This window comes from Megalobrama amblycephala, linkage group LG6 (genome assembly GCF_018812025.1).
Source record: "Megalobrama amblycephala isolate DHTTF-2021 linkage group LG6, ASM1881202v1, whole genome shotgun sequence".
Lineage (NCBI taxonomy): Eukaryota > Metazoa > Chordata > Actinopteri > Cypriniformes > Xenocyprididae > Megalobrama > Megalobrama amblycephala.
Window position 1 is genome coordinate 39026329 of NC_063049.1, and position 27275 is coordinate 39053603.

Below are 27275 nucleotides of genomic sequence, written 5' to 3' on the forward strand. Positions count from 1 at the left end.
AACTGCAACCAAAATATATAACAAACATTTATTTCAAAATTTCACATCCTGAACCCTGATTGGGACATCCACAAATAAAAAAATTCACACAGTAATCTAATGACAGCTTATGACATGACAACAGTGAAGAAAGTATTTTAGTTCTGTGCTAAAATGTGTAATGTCAAAAAACTGATAAACAAGGAATAGAGTCTCTTTCTCTCCTCCTCTGTCAGTTTCTAACTCTCACCGTCACTCTTGAATATTCCGGCCCCCATGAACGGCCTGCATTGGTTTGCTATCGTTTGCACTCAGCTTGCACTTATAGAGCCTCTCTGCTCAGTGTTTTGCCTGCCTGCTGTCTGACCTACGCTCGAAGCTTCGTGGAGTTTATCCTAAATCTTTCTCTTTATTCCTATTCACATAATATAACTTTCTTATTTTTCACTAGATTACTTAACCTATTGCATAGTATTACTAAACGGAACGATTTATTACTAGTAATCTACCAGCGTAATCACCTAGTGTCAGCCATAGCCCGCTAGCCTGCTAGCTACCGTCTATTTTTTTCCTCTAAACTAACCTTCCTTGTCGATCTAATGGCGGATTTATCCGATGTATGTTATTCTGATCTGTCCTCGCCAGATCGGGAAGCTGTGGAGACTTTGCTGCCCGGCATTCATCGATCCACCGCGAGGTACAGCGTCCCGCACATCACCCTTGCCCCAGGCACCGGCAAGCGACCGAGACATCCAGCTAGCGAGTCCCGTGTGCGATGCAGCTTTTCGGACGGCGTACAAAAACACGGTCAGTCATGTCCGACGATTATCATGTGTATTAACTGCAACATGTACAGCTTAGCTCTTTCTGTCAGCAGTGAGACTTACACATGTGATAAATGCAGGGATATTGTCAGGCTGACAGAGAGAATCTCAGAATTAGAGACACGCATCCAAACTTTAATTGAGGATAGTGAGAATGAAAGGGCCTTAGATACTGCTTTGGATGCGACTAGCCTAGTAAACACTGCACATTCGGTTCCGGTTGTAGAAGCCACGCAGCAGGCTAACTGGGTGACTGTGAGGCGGCATAGTGGCAAGAACAAACACCACTCTTCCGTTCCGATTAGAACATCAAACAGGTTCTCCCCACTCAGTGACGCACCCACTGAGAATCCTGTTGAAAGTGCCCTAGTTATTGGCGATTCTATTACACGGAACGTGAAAATAGAGACACCAGCCACCATAGTCACATGTTTGCCGGGGGCCAGAGCACCTGACATCAAAGCAAATTTAAAAGTGCTGGCTAATGCTAAACGTAAATATTCTAAAATCATTATCCACGTCGGCACAAATGATGTTCGACTTCGTCAGTCGGAGATCACTAAAATTAACATTAAAGAGGTGTGTGAACTCGCAAATTCAATGTCAGCAGAAGTAATTTGTTCTGGCCCTCTTCCTGTTCGTCGGAGTGATGAGATAGTTAGCAGGTTATCATCACTCAATGGCTGGCTGTCTAAGTGGTGTCCGCAGAATAATATAGGTTTCATAGACAATTGGAAAAGCTTTTGGGGCAGACCTGATCTGTTGAAAAGAGATGGTATTCATCCCTCCCGGGATGGTGCTGCTCTTCTATCTAGAAATTTGGCAAATAGTCTTAGAGCTAAACCATGACAAACCAGGGCCCAGATCAGGACGCAGACAAACTGGCTAAACCGACCGTCTGCTAGCTGCCTCACGTCACAGAACTCAAATAATTCACAGCACATAGAAACTCTTTCACCTAGATATTATCACATAGAGACTGTGTCTGTACCTCGAACTAGTAAATACAAAAAACTTCCGAAACCTTTTAAGGGTAAAAATTTAATTGATGTTCAAAAAATGAAAATCACAGATAAATTAGATAAACAAATGATAAAGCTTGGGCTACTGAATATTAGATCTATTTCTTCAAAAGCACTTATTGTAAATGAAATTATCACAGAAAATAAACTAGACTTGCTGTGTTTGACAGAAACCTGGCTAAAACCAGACGATTACATTATTTTAAATGAGTCTAGTCCTCAAGGTTATGACTATCGACACAATCCTCGACAGAAAGGCAAAGGGGGAGGTGTTGCTGTAATTTATAGTAATATATTCAGAATCATTCAAAAGAATTTCAAATATAACTCCTTTGAAGTGATGGTGCTTTATGTAACATTATGTAAGTTGACATTTGTGCTGGCTACTGTATACAGGCCACCAGGGCACCATACTGACTTTATCAAAGAATTTGCTGATTTTCTATCAGAGTTAGTACTGGCTGCGGATAAAGTCCTTGTTGTTGGTGATTTTAATATCCATGTAGATAATAATAAAGACGCATTTGGATTGGCATTTGCAGACATTTTAAACTCTATTGGAGTTAGACAACACGTGTCAGGACCCACTCATTGTCGTAATCATACCTTAGATCTAATACTGTCGCATGGAATTGATATTGATGCTGTTGAAATTCTACAGCAGAGCGATGATATATCAGATCATTATTTAGTGTCGTGTATAATACAGTTAGCCAAGGCTACAAAACCACCACCCAGCCATAAATATGGTAGAACCATCACTTCTACCACTAAAGATTGCTTTATAAATAATCTCCCCGAGCAGTTTCATCGCCTTAGTACACCTGACAACTTAGAAGAACTCGATGCTGCAACAGAAACTATTGGCTCTCTCTTTTCCAGCACATTAGATGCAGTCGCTCCTTTACATCTAAAGAAGATTAAGGAAACTAATCCAACGCCGTGGTATGATGAGCACACTCGGGCTCTAAAACGAGCTGTGAGAAAAGCTGAACGTAGTTGGAAGAAAACAAAACTAGAAGTTTTTCGCCTTTCGTGGAAAGAAAAAATGATTGAGTACAGAACGGCTATAAGAAATGCTAGATCTACTTATTTTTCAAATCTCTTAATAGAAAACAAACATAATCCTAGGTACTTATTTGACACAGTGGCTAAATTAACTAGAAACAGAGGTTCAACTGCTGACGTTTCCAAAGAGCACAGCAGTAATGACTTTATGAACTTCTTTACTTGCAAGATTGACAATATTAGAGAGAAAATTATAAACATGCAACCGTCTACAGTTTCGCTTCAGACAGTGCACTGTAGTGTCCCTGAGGTAAAACTAGAATCATTCGCCGCTATAGGAGAGGAAGAATTATCTAAACTTATCAAATCATCAAAATCAACAACATGTATGTTAAACCCAATGCCGACTAAACTATTGAAAGAAATGCTTCCAGAGGTCGTAGGTCCACTTCTTGATATAATTAATTCATCGTTAACACTAGGATACGTGCCAAAAACTTTTAAGCAGGCTATTATTAAACCTCTTATTAAAAAACCTCAACTAGATCCGAGAGATTTAGTAAATTACAGGCCAATCTCGAATCTACCTTTTCTGTCAAAGATACTAGAAAAGGCAGTTTCAACACAACTGTGCTCCTTTTTAGAAAGAAATGGAATCTGTGAGGATTTCCAGTCAGGATTTAGACCATACCATAGTACTGAGACTGCTCTCGTTAGAGTTACAAACGATCTACTCTTATCATCCGATCGTGGCTGTATTTCTCTATTAGTGTTATTAGATCTCAGTGCTGCTTTTGACACTATCGATCACAACATTCTTTTAAAAAGACTTGAAAACTATATTGGCATTAGTGGAATTGCTTTGGCATGGTTCAAATCTTACTTATCTGACCGTTATCAGTCTGTAGTAGTTAATGAAGAGATGTCGTATCGATCACAAGTTCAATATGGAGTACCACAAGGCTCAGTACTAGGACCGTTGCTTTTCACTCTGTACATGCTGCCCTTAGGAGAGATAATTAGGAAGCATGGTGTTAGTTTTCACTGCTACGCTGACGATACTCAGCTCTATATTTCCTCGCGCCCTGACGAAACCTACAAATTCACAAAACTAACAGAATGCATAGCTGACATTAAAAACTGGATGACAAGAAATTTCTTATTATTAAATTCAGAAAAAACTGATATCCTAATCTTTGGACCAAAAACTTCCTCACGAAAAAACCTTGAATACTCTCTAACACTTGACGGGTGCTCCATTAAATCTTCGTCCTCAGTTAGGAACCTGGGTGTGCTCTTTGATACCAATCTTTCATTTGAAAGTCATGTTTCTAGTATCTGTAAAACCGCCTTCTTCCATCTAAAAAATATATCTAAATTACGACATATGCTCTCAATGACAAATGCGGAACAGTTGGTTCATGCATTCATGACCTCAAGACTAGATTACTGTAACGCTCTACTGGGTGGTTGTTCTGCTCGGCTTTTAAACAGACTACAGTTGGTCCAAAATGCGGCAGCTAGAGTTCTTACTAGAACCAGAAAGTATGACCATATTAGCCCAGTTCTGTCAACATTACATTGGCTCCCTATTAAACATCGTATAGACTTTAAAATCTTGCTACTTACTTATAAAGCTCTAAATGGTTTAGCTCCCCAATATCTAAGCGAGCTCTTGGTGCATTATAGTCCTTCACGTCTATTGCGATCTCAGAATTCAGGCCAGTTGATAATACCCAGAATATCAAAATCAACTGAAGGCGGCAGATCCTTTTCCTATTTAGCACCTAAACTCTGGAACAATCTTCCTAGCATTGTTCGGGAAGCAGACACACTCTGTCAGTTTAAATCTAGACTAAAAACACATCTCTTTGCTCTTGCATACACATAACACATTATCAATACATTAACATTTTTCAAATCCGTTAAAGGATTGTTACGCTGCAATAATTAGGTCGGCCGGAACCGAGAACATTTCCTATAACACTAGATATACCTGTACATCAGAATAAGAGTGGCATCTACGCTAATATCTGTCTCTCTGCTTATCCTGAGGTTTTCCGGGTGCTGGATCCAGGCCGTATCCAGATCAGATGGAGAACCTGTGTCTGGACCTGACTACAACGTAGCCCAGGAGACAATGGGCCTACAGATCCAGTTCTGGCTGCATCTATAATTCAGATTTTTAAATCTCCGTATCCGCTTACATATATTTATATATAATCTATTTTTAATCTCTATAATAAAAATGTATAATTCAGATTTTGATCTCCATATCCATTTACATATATTATATATATCTTCCAAGGGGTTTTTTCCCTCCTAGGACTTTTTTCCCAGTGCTAGCACGCTGGGTTTTTCTCCTAGGGGGTTTTTTCCACCCCTGGGAGTCAGCCGACATTGGCTTAATGTAGCACCATCTTGTATATGTTACATATTACCACGCTTGCTTGTACAGCTTATTTTTAACCATTTCTCTTTTTTCTGTGCTCCTAATATGTAAAGCTGCTTTGAAACAATTACAAATTGTAAAAAGCGCTATATAAATAAATTTGACTTGACTTGACTTGACTTGAATACACACACACACACACACACACACACACACACACACACACACACACACACACACACACACACACACACACACACATAATTAAAATACATTTCTTTTAAATGTACAGCATGGGTTTTTAATGAAGCAACAACATATTATAGTTAGGACAAAACAAGACAGGCTATTAATATTCTTTCATTGTGCAAATTTATTATAAAGGTTCTAATAGAGAGCGGCACAAAGCACTTGCACGCATCCCGTGTGCAGAATGATGCGCTTGAAGCAACACAGAGTCACAGTCCTATGCAGCAGTTCTTTCAGTGACAGTTCCATCTACTGTCCCGAGTGTCTTTCACAAGTTCTGAAAGGTAGTTTAAATGAGAATGCACGCGTTGCCGATAATGCGTAGACTGATATTGTGTTAAAACAAAGGTGCCTCTATAATTAGCCCACAGGTATCGATTTTTTATGCATTGCATCGATGCATCGGATCGTTAGACATTAGATCGATGTATCGATCTGTATCAATGTATTGTTACACCCCTAGTTGGTATACTTCCCCTATATTGCATGTTGTGAAATTGTAAAGATCACATATAAATCACTTCACGAATACAGTAAAATCAGCTTTCTCAAATAGGCACACAACAAATGGATTGAAGCCATGATGCAAGTCATGTGAAACAGACCTGGAGATTAGTGCAGTGCTGTCGCTCAGAATCACATCTGCTCCGCAGTCATTGGCTGGTCATAGCAGGAACTCTTAATATCTGAGTGGAACAGGGATCTGTTGGTGTATGATATATTTTCTAAGCTTTTTAAGAGCCATAGGCCACTTTGGCCTCTCCTTAAGCACTCAACCTCACTACATAGCACAAAGCACACTTCAAATGGACCCTCAAAGAGGCAATGAGGTAAATTTAGATGTTTAAATTAATTATAAGAATTAGGAAATGTACAAAATAGCCCTCATAAATGAGTAATGTTTATACAAGTGTGCTTTTGGTACAGTAAATGATCTTTACTTTACTCCACTTTATCTTATCCAACACTGTTAGAAGTACAAAAATATTTGGCCAGTAAGAAACCACTAGCCCCAACAGCCCCAGCCAACCACCTAGCATCATGTTGCCAAGTACTGCATGGGAAATCGTCACTCGCATGTTCTTCGGAAAATAAAAATCAAATTAAAAATTAACACTTGACTTGTTTTTTTCTTAAAAAACATTTCAAATTCAATTCTGGCTCGCACCACATACCAATCCAGCTCCTCCTTCTCCTCCTCCTTCATGTCCTCTCTTTTAGCTTTCGCTGAATTAAAGTGGCAGAGGCTCCCCCAGAAATGCAAATGTAATGGTCCTGTCACTATAGGTTATATGACGAGCAAGAGATACCCATTACTTTCATCGCAGCGATGTTTTAATTATAAGTGCAGATTTCTTAAATAGTCCCACCCCATACTGCGAGGGAACTCAAACCAGCAATTAGGAAGCCTGTGGTTGACAGGTAGTTTCGCTAAGAATGCAGGGGGTGAATTCATATGAAGGACCTCATGCATACAATTATAAGATCAGAGCTGCATTTCAAAGGAAATATTGAAATAAAATGTCACTGCTCCTTTTTTATGCCTTTGACCTACTGTGTCAAGCTTTTGGGTAAATGGGTTTGGTTAATTATTAGGGCTAAATATTAAAATATATACATTTTGTAACACTGAGAGTTATAGAACTGCACTGAAACAACATTGAGCTGAATGAAATTATTATCTTCTGTAGAGCTGCTTTAGAGAAAAAAATTGAAGTTGTTTTATAACCGAAAATGATGCTGCTTTGAAACAGTCACCATACAAATAAATGTAACTTGACTGCATTTCACCTCAATTGTTCTATAATGTGCCCCATTATACTTTTTCAGATATTACCTTTTATGTAGTGTGTAATATAGATGTTTGTAAATGTAAAATGTCTGCAAAGTTTTAAAGATCAAAGTGCATTATAAATAAAGTTATTGTCTTCCAAAAGAAAGAATCGATTCTGTCAGGAATTCCAGCCTTACCTTCATACGTCCAGTCAATGTTCATTTATAACAAATGTAACAAATTTGCATAATGTCTAATGTCTTCATCGCTGCCCGCGAACGTTGTCTACTTTGACCTGCCCTTAAAACAAATCTTCAAACAAGTTACTTTAGAGAATTTGGGACTTTTCAAGCTGTGCTTAACCCCGGGTTATCGTCATTCTAAACACCGCTTTTAACCCCAGGTAAAGGAACAGTTCACACCTGTAATTTAGAAGTGTGAAACGATGCAGTGTCAGAATGTTACAGCTAGTCGCTTAGCAACAGACAACCAATCATGTGCCTCATATTCACTTGCTTTGGACAGTCACGGAAACACTTTGCATTGTATATAAACAATAAATTCAACGTTTGAAGAGGAAAAATGTCAAATGCTGAGAGAAAACGCAACAATTTCAGTGAAGGAGAGACCGTTTTATTCTTACCTGGCAAAGCTAGAGCTATGTAAACAGGTCCAATCAATCCAATCAATGACACTGACACCACAAACATGCAAACAAGAACGTTAACCCGGGGTTTAGCAATGTACAGTGTGAAACGTCAGTTTACGAATACACAGGATTAATTGTTAATCCGGGATAAATTATGAGCAGTGTGAAACGAAGCAAAATAACCCTGGATTCCGTTTACCCGGGGTTTAGAATAGTGTGAAAGTGTGAAAAGCCCTTTTGAGAAATGTAGTCATGTGCAGTGTATATTATGACAAAATGAAAGTGTTTTTTGACCTTTGATTCATGAACACATGATGTAGGAGACTCTAAAACTAAATTAGAAACCTTTAAAATAGCAAAATAGGGGCCTCAGGAAAGAGTATGCATACAATACTGACATACAGTAGCCTATTTATGACAGAAAAAGCATCGCTTTCACAAATGTTTTGGCTCTTGAGCCTCTAATTAGAGTAATGATCACGTTCCTGCCTCAAAAGCGAATGGGCAACAAACTAACGCGTTTAGTTGCGTGATTAATTGCCACGCACATACAAAGATAAGCTTGTTTGTTTACAGTAAACTACACAAAGGCAATGGCATCAGAGGCACCCTGAATGACAAAAGCCAATGAGGGCAAAAGCATGAGCTGGCTTCCCCCTTCCTCTTTCTAAACTCATTCCCCAAAAGGAAAGCACTTGCAGAACTAAACTTTCTAGTAGCGTTTGAGCGTTGGCAGCTGGTCAATACCATCACTGCTGTGTGGGAGGGCTGGTCCTGCTCCTTCAGGCATTGCCTGTTTCCCACAATCCTGCTCTGCTTTGGGTAAGAGACTGCGACCTAGAGGTCACTTAACCCAGGAGCCCAAACATCAGAAGTTTGATTGCATGAGAGAAGAACAATGGTGTGTAAAGACGCAGAATCTATACGGTCCTTTCAGAAGAGTGCTGACGCTGTAATGAGCGCAGTCATGCTTGAAATGCGTTCAGCCTGAATGGAGCAGAATCAGTACGAGGGAGGGACCCAAAGAAGATGGAAAACAAGTGAACACGTAAACAGAGACATAGTTAAAGGTGAAGTGTGGCATTTAAAATAATGACTGTTTTTAATACGTTTTTAATAAGTTTTCCATTTTTAAACCAAAGCTTGAGTCATTGTTCTTATTCCTGTTTAGTTCCACAAGTATGTGGCACAAAAACTTCACACTTCACCTTAAATGAAAATGCCTATGGTTTAGTTTGAAAAACACTGTGTCCGAAATCAAATACTTCCCTACTATTTAGTAAGTGAAAAACAGTACACCAACGGAGCAGTCCAAATACATAACATTCAAAAAGCAGTAGGCGAAAAGTACCCAGATGACTACGTACTACTACTATTACATTCGATGGATACTTTGTCCCATGAGGCGACGGGAGACGAATTGTGTTTGCCGGTGACTGGCGTCGTAGATCACATGACAGTGACAACATGGCAGATGTCTGAATTTCATTCATACTACACACATTCATACTACATACAACATACTTTATAAACGGTCATGAAGTAAATTTCAAACCAAATGTAGTATCTACTATTTCAGAAATGGCGAAAGATTAACATTTAAAACTCGCCACCATGATCCATGGTGCCAAGGTGTTGATATATAGTTGTTAAGGTGTTCTGAATGAGTTTAAGCAAGATGCATAAAAAACTACAGCAAGACCTTCACTGAACAGTAGAATGTTAAAATAATATAACTGGACTGGTACAATATTGAAAATTTCTTTCAATATTCAACCAGGGGTTTTCTGCAAGTTTAAGTTCTTCTATACCAGGGGTGTCCAAACTCGGTCCTACAGGGCCACTGTCCTGCAGAGTTTAACTCCAACTTACCACAACACACCTGCCTGGAAGTTTCCTGTATGCCTCAAAACCTTGATTAGCTGGTTCAGGTGTGTTTAATTGGGGTTGGAGCTAAACTCTGCAGGACAGCCCACATGGAAAAAACCTATATAAACATATATGTTTCAATATAGGTTTGATATAGGTTTTACATATATGTGACATATATAAAATTGGCCGTTTTCCTATATTATATGTACATATATGTACATATATGCACACATATATGTACACATATATGCACACATATATATACACATATATGTACATATATGTACACATAATATAGGAAAACGGCCAATTTTATATATGTCACATATATTAAAAACCTATATCAAACCTATATTGAAACATATATGTTTATATAGGTTTTTTCCATGTGGGACCAATTTCACGTGTTTGTGTAGCGGTGTGTTTTCTGCGTTGTGTCGTAATCAAAGACAGACTGCGAAAAATCTTGCCATCAGGTCCTCACTTTATTCTGTATAACACAAATGGCAATATATGAGGACTTGAGCAGCATACAAACAGCATGCGGCAGCAACGCACAACGCTGAGAAAGAGAGATATTAAAAGTAACTTAAGTAAAGAAAAATAATCAACGAAACATCTGAATGTACATCACAGAGGGGTTTTGGATTACAATCATACAAATATATCATGTGAATTCAGCTGTTACATGAAACATGGCCTTAATTGAATCACCACAAAAACTTTATGCGACCTACCGCTGTGATGTCTCATGCAGACTGGGAAGCAGCAAAGTGCGTCAACACCCCAAGTCAGCATGGCGGCAGGAAACCCCAAATATGGTCATGGCAAGTGGAATCACAAAATAATTGTCTAAATACATAACTGCTACATTCGCACATACATAAGTTCTTGCATAATTTTTTTCGTTAATTCTTAGTTTTTGCCTTGATAATAGAAAATATGAGCTAGGCATCATGTATGACAGTCAAAAATGAGATATGAGCTACAAAATGACCAGATCCTGCCATTAGCTATATAGAAGACATATCTTGTATGTATAGGGCATATATATGGATATGAAGAAGCAATACAGGAGACCTATATTTCCTGTATATGCACATATATGCACCTCAATTTTGCCTATATGTGGCATATATACACATATATGCAGTATATATACGCATATATGCAGTATATATACACGCATATATGCAGCATATATATATAGCATATATGCAGTATATATGCGCATATATGCAGCATATATATAGCATATATGCAGTATATATGCGCATATATGCAGCATATATATTATCATATATGCAGTATATATGCGCATATATGCAGCATATATATTATCATATATGTGCATATATGCAGCATATATGTACATATAGGTTCTTTCCATGTGGGAGTGGCCCTCCAGGAACAGGACTGGACACCCCTGCTCTATACAATGCAAAAGTAGTTGCTAGGATGTTCTGGGTGGTTGCTAGGCTGTTACTAGGGTGCTGTGGGTGGTTGTCAAGGCATTGCTATGTGGTTGTTAAGATCTTCTGACTGTTTTAGCACATTTTTGTATGTTGCTAAGGAGTGTTTTAAAAGTGGTTGCTAAAGCAGTGGCATGTTACTAGAACTATGTTTTTCTGAGTGGTTGCTAGGGTGTTGCTACACTGCAAAATATGCTTTAGTTAATGAACATTTTTGTCTTATTCTCCAGTTAAAATATACAGTACAGTCCAAAAGTTTGGAACCACTAAGATTTTTAATGTTTTTAAAAGAAGTTTCGTCTGCTCACCAAGGCTACATTTATTTAATTAAAAATACAGTAAAAAACAGTAATATTGTGAAATATTATTACAATTTAAAATAACTGTTTTCTATTTGAATATATTTCACAAAGTAATTTATTCCTGTGATGCAAAGCTGAATTTTCAGCATCATTACTCCAGTCTTCAGTGTCACATGATCCTTCAGAAATCATTCTAATATGCTGATCTGCTGCTCAAGAAACATTTAATGTGTACAATTGTACAAAATATTTGTGAACAATATTTTTTTTCAGGATTATTTGATGAATAGAAAGTTCAAAAGAACAGTGTTTATCTGAAATCTAATCTTTTGTAACATTATAAATGTCTTTACTGCCACTTTTGATTGATTTAATGCATCCTTGCTGAATAAAAGTATTCATTTCTTTAATTTCTTTTCAAAAAAATAAAAATAAAAATTCTTACTGACCCCAAACTTTTGAACGGTAGTGTATAATGCTACAGAAGCTTTGTATTTCAGATAAATGCTGTTCTTTTGAACTTTCTATTCATCAAGGAATCCTGAAAAAAAAAAGTACACAACTGTTTTCAACATTGAAAATAATCATAAATGTTTATTGAGCAGCAAATCAGCATATAAGAATGATTTCTGAAGGATCATGTGACACTGAAGACTGGAGTAACGATGCTGAAAATTCAGCTTTGCATCACAGGAATAAATTACTTTGTCAAATATATTTAAATAGTACACAGTTATTTTAAATTGTAATAATTTTTCACAATATTACTGTTTTTTACTGTATTTGTAATTAAATAAATGTAGCCTTGGTGAGCAGACGAAACTTCTTTTAAAAACATAAAAAATCTTAGTGGTTCCAAACTTTTGGACTGTACTGTATATATATATAAAAAAAAAAAAAAATCCAATTACTTGAGAAGCAGCAATGCATTATATATCTATAATTCGCGTCTATTTTGTGGTAGTGCACTGGCAGATTTTTTTTCACTTATTTGATAATTCAAGTTAAAATATGAGTCAAAATTAAGAAAAAAATACACTTAAATGTTCAAGACACAATGTTTAAAAACATACTTATGTAATGATCCTACTCAGACTATATCTTGTTTTATATATTTTAGATATTTCTACTGGATAACAAGTCAAAAATAAACAAATTAAAAACTCATTCTTGTCCCTAGATATGGCAAATTTATAGGACTTATTGTTAGTTTACTCCACCGATGTGATTGACATCAATCTCTGATTTGAGACCACACTGACATACTAACCATCCCTCCCTCTTCTCTGTGCGTGATCTGGCCTCTCTGTCCTGAGATTACCATGTTGACCACTGTCATCTCTGACGTCAGGCAAGATAAAGAGAGAAGAGCGATTGCGCACAAAACCATATAATAATCTGGGATGACGCTTTTATGTTGGTCTTTGTTTTTTTAATGCTGCATTATTTTGTTAGATTAATGTACCGAGGAGAGGTGGGGGGGGGCACAAATCCTCTAAATGCTTAAAACTGTGGTGGTTATGGAGGCATCAGAGGTAAACAAGAAAAATCCTTCTTGCATCATAAACTAGATTCAATGCAGAAACAACATTAAAGTGGGATAAATGCAGAGATATTGAACACAAACACAATAAGGCAAAAGCCTGGACACACACTGAATCTGTTTCTCAATGGTTGAGTTCACCTGACAGTGAAAGAATCCAGCTAGTATATGTGTTTAAAAAGCAAGGATGCAAGTTACTTTAGAGAAAGTACAGAGCTGGAATCTAGACAAAGCATTTCATTTAATTGGTCATTAAATATTCTCCATATTTCCATTTTTGTTATTGCAATGACTTTACAATGTGGAAAACAGCAGGTGTGTCCAAACTTTTGTCTGTTAGTGATTCTTCTACATTTATCCTTTGGTCACTGTGCTAAAGTGGAGGTTTTATGGGACAATGTTGGACATTGTATCCTCTATATGTAGTAAACACCATATAAAAGTCAAAAAGAGCAATGAGAATGATGTCCACACAACTTTATGCATTTAAAACTCTTTAAAGATATTCTTGTCTTTCTCACACACATTTAAAGGGATAGTTCATCCAAATATGAAAATTTTGTCATCATTTACTCACGCGGTCTTCATTCTTTTGTTGCGCACCTCTGAAAGAATATCATGTCTGATTTTTCCATGTAATGAAAATGAATAAACCATGCGTCACACTGATTAGTTTTATGATGCTTTTATGGTGCTTTCTGTCATTTTTGAAACTTTATAGCTCCAGATCATGATTCACTTTCATTGTATTGTATTTCATTGTATTCATTGCAATGTCAATATTGTGCTAAAGAAAGAACGATGACATGAAGGTGAGCAAATAACACAGATTGGTTGTGGGTGAACTTTACCTTTAAAGACAAGTTTAATGACAAAAGTGTGAGTAAGAGATTTGTATCTATGAAGCAAAATGCATAGGGAGACGACTCTCAGGATTCACAGCTACGGTGAGCGAGATGGTTAGCGAGACGGTAAGCGCTTGCAGCGGTCAGCTGGCTGTTCTCCTCCTCATGTGGTCCAGGCATTATCACGTTTAATTGGATGTGCGGCTTGGGATGCTAACAAGAAAGAGCACTCTCTAAGCAAGCTTGTTTATAAATATAAATATAAAATTATGTGAATTAAGCCTGTGCAAGGTTGCTGCATGCATCACAATGTGTATTAAATTAACTGCTGAATGGGTACTTTCTTATTAAGCCAGAACCAAATTCTGTTTATGTCGAATAAAACTTCTCCTGAGCAAGTTTAATCCCATGGACCTGTTGCTATGACGACAACTGTGAGATGATTGATGGACCAATCCAAAACTGTGTCAAATCGTCAACAATTACACCTCGCTAACTGAATAATCCTCATATGAAGAACAAGGCACTGGCAAAAAAGCAATTGTTTTGCTTACGTCAGTAAAGTTGTTTGTTTGTTTTGAGGATAACGATGGCCATGGATTAATATTCCATAATCCAGTAAGAGATGGATGAGCCAGTCAGAGGGTTGAGAGCACACAGAGATGCTGTGTCCAGACCCTGAAATGACCTCATCACAGCACATTATACGTAGGCACAGTAGAGCAAAGCCAGGCCACCGACGTCAGTGCTTCTGATTGGGGTTATGTTACTGCTCACTAGGCCACGACCTCATAGGCCCTAACCGTGCCATCACTCATTCAAAAGCTCTGCCCGGTTTCGATCACACAACGACCAGCCGTGCAGAATGAGCCCTGATTTTGAATGAGTTGACTCATGAGTAAGGATGGGAATAAGGTTCTACTTGTGTTAAAAACACTGATTTTCATGATATTCTGCTCTCCAATGATTCTGGATCGATTCTGAGCTTAGTTTTTAACTGCAAATGCAAGATGACTCTGCGTGTGCTTTAGAAACACCCGTATTCTGATTCCTCACACACACACACATCACTTGAACCTTTGATAAAATAATCTTTCATAAAGTTTGGTATGGTTGAAGCGAATTACAATGACATTCGTGGGCTTCACTGCACAGGATGCTCTGTGATAAACGTGTGCTTTGCTTGATGTTACGCTTTGCAGTGTGCAGTCTTGCTTGACGGTATTTTCCTTACAAATGCTCTATGAAAGCATCATTAATGTCATTTGGAATGCAGTGGGCTAATATATTAAAAATATGTAACTCACTGACAGAAGGCTGTTTTCAATTTCAAATGCACACATGCACTTTGTGAAGAACGTTCGTGCATACGGCTGTGTTCAACTCCATGTAAGTGGTTAAATGTACTTGCATCTTAAAATGCTTTTATGACGCAAAATTAATTTAAACACAGTCAGTTATGTCTTAAGGGATTAAACAGACAGGACCCACATCTTATATTTCAAAAGAGTTTAGTCAGTCATCAAGCTTGTGGCCAAAGACACAAATATGTACCCTTAATTTCACCAAGCAGATTGCTCACTAAAAACCCCCATAGTCATCATGTTTTCAGGCCATTTCAAGTTTGATTTTGACGTGATATAAAGCGGTGATATGTAAGTGGCTAAATAGTTTACTTACTTCTTAACCCTCTGGAGTCTGAGGCTGATTTGGGGCCCTGGAGAAGTTTTGACATGCCCTGACATTTGTGCTTTTTTCAGTTGTTCATAAACATATTAATGAAAAAAGTGTCATTACACTGTATTCAGCACAAACTAGGCTACCATAATATGTGAGAAACATGTATGTACATGTTAGTATTTTTGAAGGAATAACGTTTATGCGTGGTTATTGAAAAAACAAAAAACTTAAGTCACTGGAATAAGGCCAAAAGTATAATATTCTATATGTGTTCACAAGACTGGGTATTAGAGATTGTAGACTAGAGTTTTTGCTTCAAAATGATGTAAAAATTATCCTGCCTACTCGTTTATATAAAACAATAGAGAGATTTAAATAAGACACTTTTTTGTCAAGAAACACAGTATGCGTGGAGGCGTGAATCATCATGAATAATGGGTGATTTACACCTGAGAAGACAAAAGAATCGCATAATGAGTTGTAATGACTTGCATAAGGAGTTCTTTCAGTCAGGTAGGCTGTGAAAAAACCCTCTGTGATCATGTCTCAAGCTCATCGTGGTGTATATCAAACATACAGAAAAAACAGCAATACTGTTAAATATTATTACAATTTAAAATAATGGTATTCGACTTGACTTGTTTTCGATGTTTTCGATTTGACTTACACGATTTAAAACCTGACATTTCAACGTTTCTTTAGACATAAGTCTCATTTTGTGTCATTAGTATTCACTAAGTTACAGTTAATTTTCTGAGAATTATCAGATTGGACTTCGTTCAGAGGGAGACGACACATCACGCATCATGTTAGTTTTCTTTATTTTGCAAAAAGCACACCATTTTGTTTTTACTCAGTGTACACAAATAAAAGAAGATATTCAACAGATTAAAATGGAGTATAACTCTTAATTGTATGTGCAACATTGACGGAGAATTTTGAGTCTCTTTCACACTGGTAAGAAAAAAACCCGAGGTGGTATCGCCGGCGATACCTCAGACTCCAGAGTGTTAATTAATCTTCCCATTAGTACGGTCTTCATTCAGGCCAATTTTAGAATAAACACAAAAACAAGAGGTGGGATTTATCGCACAAACCAATCATATCCAATCATAACTGATCATATCCAATCATACCACAATAGAGACACTGCCTCCTCTCACATGATTTTCCTCCATTCATTCTTAATAACCCCCCCATCAAACTCACCGCACGCTTTGTGGGGTCTGTTTAAAGTCAATGGGCTCAGGGGAGGCAAGCCGCCCGCTGTACCTTCGCTTGTGGGTGTCACTGTTGGGCAGTGTTACTTTATAAAATGCAACAATGGCAAGTCCAATGGCTGGTCTTCACATAGGCCTACAACTACTCCGCATTCAAAGCTGAACTTTGCTCTTTGGCTCTCAATGCCTCTGGTAGGATCATGGGATTAGCAGCTTTAGTCTTGTTAACGGTGATGCAGGGCCACATGCTGAGGCCCTAGACGCTCATCTCTCTGACTCCCTGTGGTGATCTCTTCAAATTTAGCACACCTTAGTATAAGCTGTAAGTGACACGATGGCACTGATCTTTGGCTCTTGGCCTAATGACTCACTGTTTACTTCAATCTTATATGAGTAAAGCTTACAGCCGTGCCTCCTCACCTCTTCCAGAGGGATTTGCGGAGCTCATTAAAGCTGGACCAAGACTTTATTTGCTTTCGCCTTGGCCTGCTGATGATCAAATACACACAGCTAGTAAACCAGCACAGAATACTGTTCCAAAACCAAATGGCCTAGATAGGAAGCTGACTTCTTAGGTTGCATCCAAAACGGAACTTGATTGGCATTGACTTGTTTGCATTGGCTCCCCATTGAGTATAGAATCCAGTTCAAGGTACTATTGTTTGTCTATAAGTCCCTGACTGGCTTGGCTCCATACTACTTATCGGATCTTCTCTCCTATCATCAGACCGATAGGCCTTTAAGGTCATCAAACACACTGCTGTTGTCAGTGCCCAAAACACGCTTAAATTTTAAGGAGGATCGTGCATTTTCGGTGGCAGCACCCCAGTTGTGGAATAACTTGCCTTTTAGCTTGAGATCGGCCACTTCAGTACAGGTTTTTAAATCTTTACTTAAGAGATATCTTTTTAAAAAGGCTTATGGGCTGGAGTAACTGCTGTATACAGTTTTACATTTTACAATTTAGTGTTGTGTACTACTTGTGATTTGTTTTATTTTATTGCTAATAGCATAATTCTATTTCTCTGTGCAACACTTTGGTCGGCTCTGACGTTATTAAATGTGCTATATAAATAAATTAAACTGAAACTGGTTTAAAAAGCTTATCACAGACAGCATCTCTATTCACCACTGATTCCAACAGAATTTGCTATGTTAAAGACATGATACTGTAATTAGCATAACACTATCCAGCACACACAATTTTTTATCTTAGGAAGTGGTACTGTGACCATGTCCTTATTGTCCTCCCTCCATCCCCAGAGAAAATCCTGCCTTAATCAGAACCAGACAGAACTTTCTGATTCCTATAACTGTCCAGATTTAATATTACTTGTGGTGGAGACTGTGGTAAAGTCTGGGTGTGGAACATTCCTGGACATTCCTGTTCCTAAGGGGCATAAATCACCAGAGAATGGCACAACAGCACAAGAGCCAAAATAAACAGTGTCAATAAACTGTTTAAATTTCATATTTGATTGAAAACTCATTTTGGTTAGAGCCATGGCAAAGAAGATTGCACACATTCACTCATGACACATTTGTGATGCACATTCAAATGTGAGAGCCAGGATATTTATTTATTTTTTTTATTTATTTTTTTTTTCGAAAGAAGATAGTCATATACAGTTGATTGAAAAAGTATGGGAACCCCTTGCAGAATCTGTGAAAATGTGAATAATTTTAACAAAATAAGAGATCACACAAAAATGCATGATATTTTTTATTTAGTACTGTCCTGAGTTAGATATTTTACATAAAAGATTTTTACATATAGTCCACAAGACAAAATAATAGCTGAATTTATTGAAATAACCCCGTTCAGAAGTTTGGGAACCATTACCTGGGATGATCTACGACTGTTTGTTTATTTTGTGATGGTTGTTCATGAGTCCCTTGCTTGTCCTGAACAGTTAAACTGAGCTTTGTTCAGAAAATTATTCTTCAGTTTTCAAGGATTTTTTGCATATTTGAACCCTTTCCAGCAGTGATTGTATGAATTTGAGATCCATTTTTTTTTACACTGAGGACAACTGAGGGACTCAAACACAACTATTAAAAAAAGGTTCAAACATTCACTGATGCTCCAGATGGCCGGGAGGTGAAAACTTTTGAGCAGGATGAAGATGTCCAAATTTTTCTTATTTTATTGAAGTATCATATTTTTTTATTTATTCCTGTCCTTTGGAAGCAACTGAAGCAAACTTCCAAACTTGCGTGTTTCTCATGAACTCACTGACTCATGAACAACCATCACAAAACAAAAAAAAAAACATTCATAGATCATCCAGGTAACCACACACAGTATTAAGAACCAGTGGTTCCCAAACTTCTGAATGGGGTTATTTCAATAATTTTAGCTATTTAGCTTTTTTTTTTCTTGTGGACTTTTCTATGTTTTCTATGTAAACATATTTTATGTAAAATATCTTACACAGTCAGGACAGTACTAAATAAAAAATAACATGCATTTTGTATGATGTCTCTTATTTTGTTAAAATTATTCACATTTTCACAGATTCTGCAAGGGGTTCCCATACTTTTTCATGCAACTGTATACCACGGGAAAATTTTTGGGTGAACTATCCCTTTAAGTACTTAAATCATAAACTATATATATATATATATATATATATATATATATATATATATATATATATATATATATATATATATATATATATATATATATATATATATATATATATATATATATATATATATATATATATATATATATACACACACACACACACACACAGATGTTTTAAGGACTATAAAAGAAACCGAACGACATGGTAATCATCCAGTTTCAGTATTTTTTATTATTATTATTATTTATTTATTTATTTTTTTGGATGCATTTCAAAATAAGAACTTTGTGGAGAGGCCTGCAAAGCTACAGAAACGGAGCTCCCTGGGTAAAGATAACAACAGTCATCCACCCGGGGGCCTCCCAGGGACAAAGAGGTCCAATGAAGCTGTCAGCTACAAATGAAAACTCGCTTAGAGGGGAGGAATGCGGGGGTGTTGTGCTGCCATACGGCTCACAGCTGTTCTCCGACACAGAGCCTGGCCGTGACGCCACGCGTGGAGAGAGATGGCCCAGGGGCCCTCAGGGGACGGAGGTGGATGATATTCTATATACATAGGCATTTGTAGCTATACACGGAAACAAAACTGTGTCCGCCCGCCCACATTTACTTACACCATTAAACACAAGACATGAACCACGCTGAACCAGACAGGAGATTCTCAAACGGTATACATGAAGAAAACATGTGGATGCAACACCAATAACAAACCAAAGCCGTATGATGTAATCCTGAAGATTTCCTGGGACATTACAGGGAAATAAATTTTAGTTTGGGTGTCTTTAAATGCATGTATTTTATCTTTATTGGACAGCTCCATAAACGCCCATTGTCAGGAACACAACCAGAGAAATAGAAAAAACACAATGTTTTCCTGGAACAAAAGCCATAATACAATAATGATTAATCTGTGCATTGTTTTTGTTGTTGTTGTTTTGGTTTTTCAAATAAAAAACAAATCTGCAATATTTTATCAAAATTAAATAACCCGCTCCACTTCTGCGACAATCTCCCTCTTAGTTATTTTAACTCCTTACCTCGAAGCACATGTCTTACTTCTGGTAACTTTTCACAATCCAATCAATTATTGAGGGTTAAAATTAAATTAAGTCTGCAGTCATAGAATATCCTGTTTAATAAGCTTTTCAATTATTAGCCTAAATATCACAGCTACATTTAATTATGCTTCTAGCTGCCAATAAAAGCATAGTACTCTTCTCCTTTAAAACATTTTACCATAATTTTATCTATTATTCCATCACTATATTAAATCCATTCTAATTTAAATCCAGAATTCCACAGATTTCCCAGAAAATCAGTGCAGAAAATGCTGAAACAATCAGTAGATTCCATGATCACTGACCTAGAACAAATTTAAATATTCTAAATATTCAGATATTCAAATAATAAAATATTTACAAATGAACATTACATCAGATTTTTCAAGTAAAAGACGCAAAAACTTGAAAACACACAAAAATCAACTACAGCAACATATAAAATACTTGAAAATGCCAGTGTTTTCTGTTGAAACTACAGTGCTACAGCAAAATAAATAATATTTTACTTGAGGTTTATGGTTACGAATGTGTGTTTTACATCTGAATTGAATATGAAACACATCTTTCCGGTTGTTCTTATGGGCTGCACACAAAAACAAACATATTTGCTGATTCACAAGCAAATGATTCTTTTGATGAATCATTCAAACTCAAGATTTACTGGTTTTAATCAGTCTGACAAATCTTCAAATTCACTGAATCAATCAGAACAGCTACTGAATCAACTGAATTGTGCCTGCTTACTGTACTGCAAGTTATCATTATCATATCAAAATCTCTCAATGCAAATGCAAAGAATCAAAACACAAACTAACAAACAAACAAGCCAGCAGCTAAAATAAGTGTTATATGTGCAGTTTACTTACTACTGAATCTGCTGAGCTGAAACACTCTACAGTGTCAGAAAAGACGACGGCTGGTGTAGCAACCGCAGACCTGTAGCACTAATGAGGCTGTTCTTCCACTCCAGCCGTCCGTACTGCCGTTCTCTCTGCAGCAGGAAACAGCTCTATCAGCAGCATTGTCTGCCTCACCATTTCCCCTCCCTCTGTTTACTTATGCCTTCCTCGACATCCTCATCAGATCTTCTTTATAATGGTTAAACATTCAATGACATACATCAGTTTTGAAGGCACCTCCTAAGGAAACTGGTTTCAGGCAGACTTCCAAAGCACCATAACGTCATGTCTAATGAGCAGGCCCACACAAAATCTGCACGAATGCACCTGTAAAAACTCTACAGAATACTACAGAATTTCAAGTCCTGGACATCCATGCTTGTTGGTTCATCATTTATTAGTTTAAATCAGGGGTGTCCAAACTCGGTCCTGGAGGGCCACTGTCCAACTTGCCTCAACACACCTGCCTGGAAGTTTCTAGTATGCCAAGTAAGAGCTTGATTAGCTGGTTCAGGTGTGTTTTATTGGAGTTGGAGCAGGATTGGACACCCCTGGTCTAAATAGTATGACTCAATTTTATTACACTTTCAGCTGCCAATAAAAGTGTAGTACTCCCAGCTCCTTTAAAACACTTTTACCATATTTCATACGGTGGGTAGGGACGAGGTGTAGACCAATCGGACACCGTTTTACAGCTGGAGCGTGCTTGGATTGGATTAATCGCTCAGCTTGAAAGCTCTTGATTTACCGTGCACCATAGAATAGGAGCGCACAGCTAAAACAACAGCACTGGAAGATAAACCTCACTCATCAACCAGGATCTTATTACTTGTTCTATGTGATTATCTATTCTGTGATTATAAGTATGCTTATGCTTTGTGGCGTTTACACATGTTCAGTAAAACACTCACTTGTAGGTCACTTGTTTGGAGAGGTTTTTGGACTTTTGATAAAAGGTTACCATGGTTCGAAATGCCATAACTTTTGATTGCTTTGAGATATCAAACCAAAATTTGGCCCAGATGCAGTTGACATGAGTTGAACAAGCCCAAACTTGATTTTATGACCTGTCATATATACCTTCTAACAGTCATAATGTCAGGCATGAATAATAAAATAAATCAATAAATTGCATCACTTTTTCTGGGGTTTTCTCAGCAGTGTTGTAACCTCCAAACATGATCAATATATATATATTTTCTTCAAAATCTGAAAGGTTTTCTGTCAAATGAGACCTTATTGTAAAGGTTTAAGCCATTACTTTTAAGTATGCCACTTGAAATTCACGTGATTTCAAGTGGCATACTAGTCCACTAGCATCTTAATAGACATGTTGTTATACACATTTTGAATTCAGACATACTTTGTTGCCTTTCTATCCTCCAAAAGCAGCATTTTTCAGTGTATGGACACAGCCGGAGACTAGGCCAGAAACCTTCCAAGAGAAACCGATACACAAAACACTGGTTGCTGAGAGGGACAAGCCACAATCTGCATTGCCAGGTCTTTAATTGCAGGTCTTAGAATGATAAACACTAGCTGAAGGGACATTTGTGTTAGTGCACTTGAGAAGCTGAATGCAGCTTGAGTAATCACAGGTATATGCACTGCTGTATACAGTGCTATTTTAATCCACTGATTGATGTGAGGTGGGGTAGCGCTCCTCTTCCTGGACCGGTACTAAGGAGCATGAAACAGATAAGAGCTGTGATTTTGAGTTCCTGTGGTCTTATCTACAGCAAAAAAAATGAACACAAGGAGGACTGCACACTATCAGACTACAGACGAGTCTTTTCAGCCCCCGCAACAGAGCAGGAACACGCAGCACTTTCCCTCTTAAAGCATGGATGGAAGGGTCAGTTTTTGTCATCCGTGTCGGAAGAGGAACCCCTCTTTCGGACACTGTGACATGCCATGAAATCTAAGAAACAATGCAAGTTAAATCCATGGCTCCATCCCAAAACCTAGTGAGCAACTCCCTACAAAGGCAGCATCCTAACTGAAAATAAAATAAAATAAAATAAAATAAAATAATAAAATAAAATAAAATAAAATAAAATAAAATAAAATAAAATAAAATAAAATAAAATAAAATAAAATAAAATAAAATAAAATAAAATAAAATAAAATAAAATAAAATAAAATAAAAAAGCATCAATTCCAAAGACGAAATTCATATATTAAAAATAAAAATATTACTAATTATTAATTATTATTCTAATACTCAAATAATTAAATATTGAAGAACAAAAATACTCAAATATTGAAATAATAACATATTAAAATCAGGTATTAAAATAATAATATAATCAAATACTAACATCAAATAATCAAGCATTAAAATAATCAAAATCAAATAATAAAATAATCATATAATGAAATATTAAAAATAATTATCAAATAATTAAGAAATTTTACACAAATACTAAAATAATAACATACTAAAAACAAAAAAAAAATACTAAAAACAAATATTAAAGTCTGGTATTAAAATAATAATATAATCAAATACTAAAATCAAATAAGTATTAAAATAATTAAATAAATCAAATTGTCAAATAATGAAATATAAAAAATAATCAAATAATGAAGAATTAAATTACTCAAATACTGAAATAGAAAAAAAAAAAGAAAAAAATAGAAAAAAAAAATCAAGTATTAAAATAATCAAAATTTAAATTAATTCTCAATTATTGAAATATTAAAATACTGAATGACAGAATAAACACACAAATCACACACAAATAGTGGGTGAAACAGGTCAAATTCCATCTTGGATGCATAATGCAATGCATTATCTTTTCCACAAAGCTTGCCTTAAAATTGGACAAAAATAAGTTCTTAGAGGGCAAAATAATTGCTCTGCCTTTTAAGTTTGAGCTGTCAAAGATATCCGAGAATTAACACCAGCCTAGTGCACAGTAAGCATTATGCGAATAATTATGCAACATTTCATATTGTTAGACCAAAAAAGTCCCTTCTTCTGATGAACAAAGCCAGCAAGAGCATGATTTATGAAAATAAAAAGGTCTCTAATGGCAGATTTCTATTTGTACAACTCAACGAAGGTCACAAGTGCTTTCATCTGTCGGATGCGCGGTCGGGATAATGATTTGGAAAGGTCACACCAATCATAACTCCGTATAGGAAAAGACTGAGATGCTGGAAAACACAGGGAGAAATCAGACACGTGTACACTCAAGGATCTCGCTGCTCAACCAAAGATGTTGCAAGAGTCATGTATGCTTTCAGGCCACAGGAAAATATTACATATTGTCAGTGCATTAGGGGAAAAAAAAGAATGTGTTCCTTATTTTTGTTTAGGAACAGTGATTTGGGCTCATACCAGGCTGAATCGCTGATGGAGGAATGTCATCGGTTCCATTATTTCTTTTCCGAAGTCTAAATTGTGCTCATTTTGAAGGGTGTGCAGGAACACAGTTCTGCCTCCCGCCATCATTATTCAAGCTAAGACCTGGTACACTTACGATACATCACAGACTTGTTTAAAACAGCCCATTACTCAAACTTTACCAAACCAGCACTCCCTTTCTGGCATTCAATAGATGAACCACTGACCAAGCACTCATGAATTTTACAAGAGTTGCCTGCTTTCTTTTTATTCAGGCAGGTGGAAAATATAAATCTATACAACAGTAAGTTCTGGTCCTCAAACCTGATTGGCTGAGAGGCCTTCCAGGAGTGCTGATATTTCACAGTATCAGCACAGGGACCGTTTACCATTTGTATCACTCCGCTTGTCTCTGCACGTTCTAGACAGTTTTTTTTTTTTCCCCCATCAAGTGGCAATGGAGGAAGAGAAACCCGATATAAATTTCGAAATACTATGTTGTTTTGCCACGGAATGCAGTCTTTGGTGTCACATGATCCTTCAGAAAGCATTCCAATATGCTGATTTGTTGCTGAAGAAACATGTCTTGTGATCAATGTCTAAAACAGTTGTGCATAGAAAAGGTTTACCAGCTAGACCTGAACCATTACTGAACACCACTGAATTGGAACAGTGAGCCAGATCCCACTGCCTAACATCAGTGCATGATCTCACTGATGATGTATGGTTGAACATTTACATTTAAAAAGAATGACATAAAGCATGAATCCCTCCCTTTGCTGCTCTAATAGCTTGCACTCTTCTGGGAAGGCCTGTAATGTTGGAACTTGGAAGCAGGGATTTGTTCCCATTCAAACACAAAAGCACCAGTGAGGTCAGGCAGTAACGTCGTACAACTGGTCTGGCCTGCAGTCAGCGTTCCAATTCATCCCAAAGGTGTTCAACAAATACAACTCTCAATAAATACAATAACTCACAAACTTTAAACATGCTTAGTGCAAATGATCCATTATCAAAAGCTACGTTTGTTGAACACATCCCCACATGACCCTACATTCACAACATTAGCTTAATACTGACAGTAAAGTAAATGTTTCTTACCAAATGATAAAACAGTAGATGAGGTAGAACAGTTGCAAGGCTATCGGCCAGGCCAAGTTTGGAAGGACTTTCTTTAGTAGCTAATCTGTGGATTAGCGCCTGGAAAGTTTCAGTTCCTTCAAGGAACCACTGCTGTTTGTATTCCCTATTTGGCCAAAAGAGCACAACAGTATTTGTCCCATCGTGAAAGACGTCTCCCTCTTAAACCTCTGGTGCTGTTGGGTCATTTTTTACCAATTTTTTGTTTTGTTTTATTCATTTATTTTTTTAGAATTTGTTGCTTCATTGGAATGGTACAAAACGAAGAGGTTTTGGCATTGCTGCAAAAAAAAAAAAAAAAAATATGGATATGATTTGAAAAGGTTAAATGGTCCTTTGCTTGTTCGCGGTCAAAAATGACCGCATTGGAAATGAATTGAAGACGAATTGCATCTATTGGAAACGTTTATTACTGTGCACAAACAAATTGTTACTGAAAGCTAATTTTTTGAGATGTCAACCTCAAATTTGGAACACAGTTCGGTTAGATGTATGGCTTTGATTTTCTTATAGTTTTAGAGTAAAACATGTTTTTGAAACATATATTTCATAAAAAAAAAATTGAAAATGGTTTTTTTTTTTGCATTTTTTTTATAATAAATGTAAAAAAAAAAAAAAAAAAAAAATCAAGTTCACTTTGTTAAACTTTTTTCACTTAAGCAATAATCTACCAAGTGTCTTCTTTAAAAAGCTCCAAAGCATTCAAGATTTACGACAGTTTAAGTTGGAAATTTCGTTTTCAGGTCTATGCTCAAAAAGTGAAAATGAAATTAAATGGATTATAACTACTGCATAAATATAATTTAGTTCCATAAAATCCCCTAAAAATGCTTAATATTAAATAAAAAAACATTATCGAACTAAAATATAGTACAATAATTTCATTAAAATAAAATAAAAAAAATTTTAGTTAGTTAGTTAGCACCAGTGGGTTAAAATCTTTGGATATTGTGATTGTGAACAAAGATGAAATATATTGTATTTATTACAACCTACTCATTAGTTTTATATAGCATTACATTGTAAATTCTGATACAATCACATCATTTGCAATGCTTCATGTAGTTATGTGCCCGAAGCCTAAACCCAAATTCAGAAAGGCATGGAAAATGAATAATGTATTCTACAGAGCCGCTAAATGGACATAGTTAGGCTTGCTGCGGTAGTCGGTTATATTACAGTACACCAGATTTCACTTATCACGTGAAGATAGTAAGAAGAGATGACTGACAGGATGATGTCGGAGGATTTGGTCCTAAGCGTCAAATCCTGAGCGTCATTGACAAATATCTTATCTTGTAAATGTGTGGTCAGTACTGCAGCTTCCTATAGTGTATGCGTGATGGCGAATGTGAAAGTAAACAGTGAGTGCCACACTTTTATATAGTCTGGTGACTT

At 36.7% G+C, this 27275-nt stretch overlaps 1 protein-coding gene across 3 annotated transcripts in view; it reads right to left on the reverse strand.

Moving 5' to 3' along the window:
* Positions 1 to 27275, reverse strand: part of hdac4 (histone deacetylase 4) — a 259783-nt gene that overhangs the window by 191953 nt on the left and 40555 nt on the right. Inside the window, exon 1 of one of the 3 annotated variants that reach the window (XM_048194570.1) lies at positions 21353 to 23316. The exons of the other annotated variants lie outside the window; for them this stretch is intronic. The gene's annotated coding sequence lies outside the window, so the exon portion shown is untranslated. Of the gene's footprint in view, positions 1 to 21352; positions 23317 to 27275 lie in introns of those variants that run through there. 3 annotated transcript variants of the gene reach the window in all.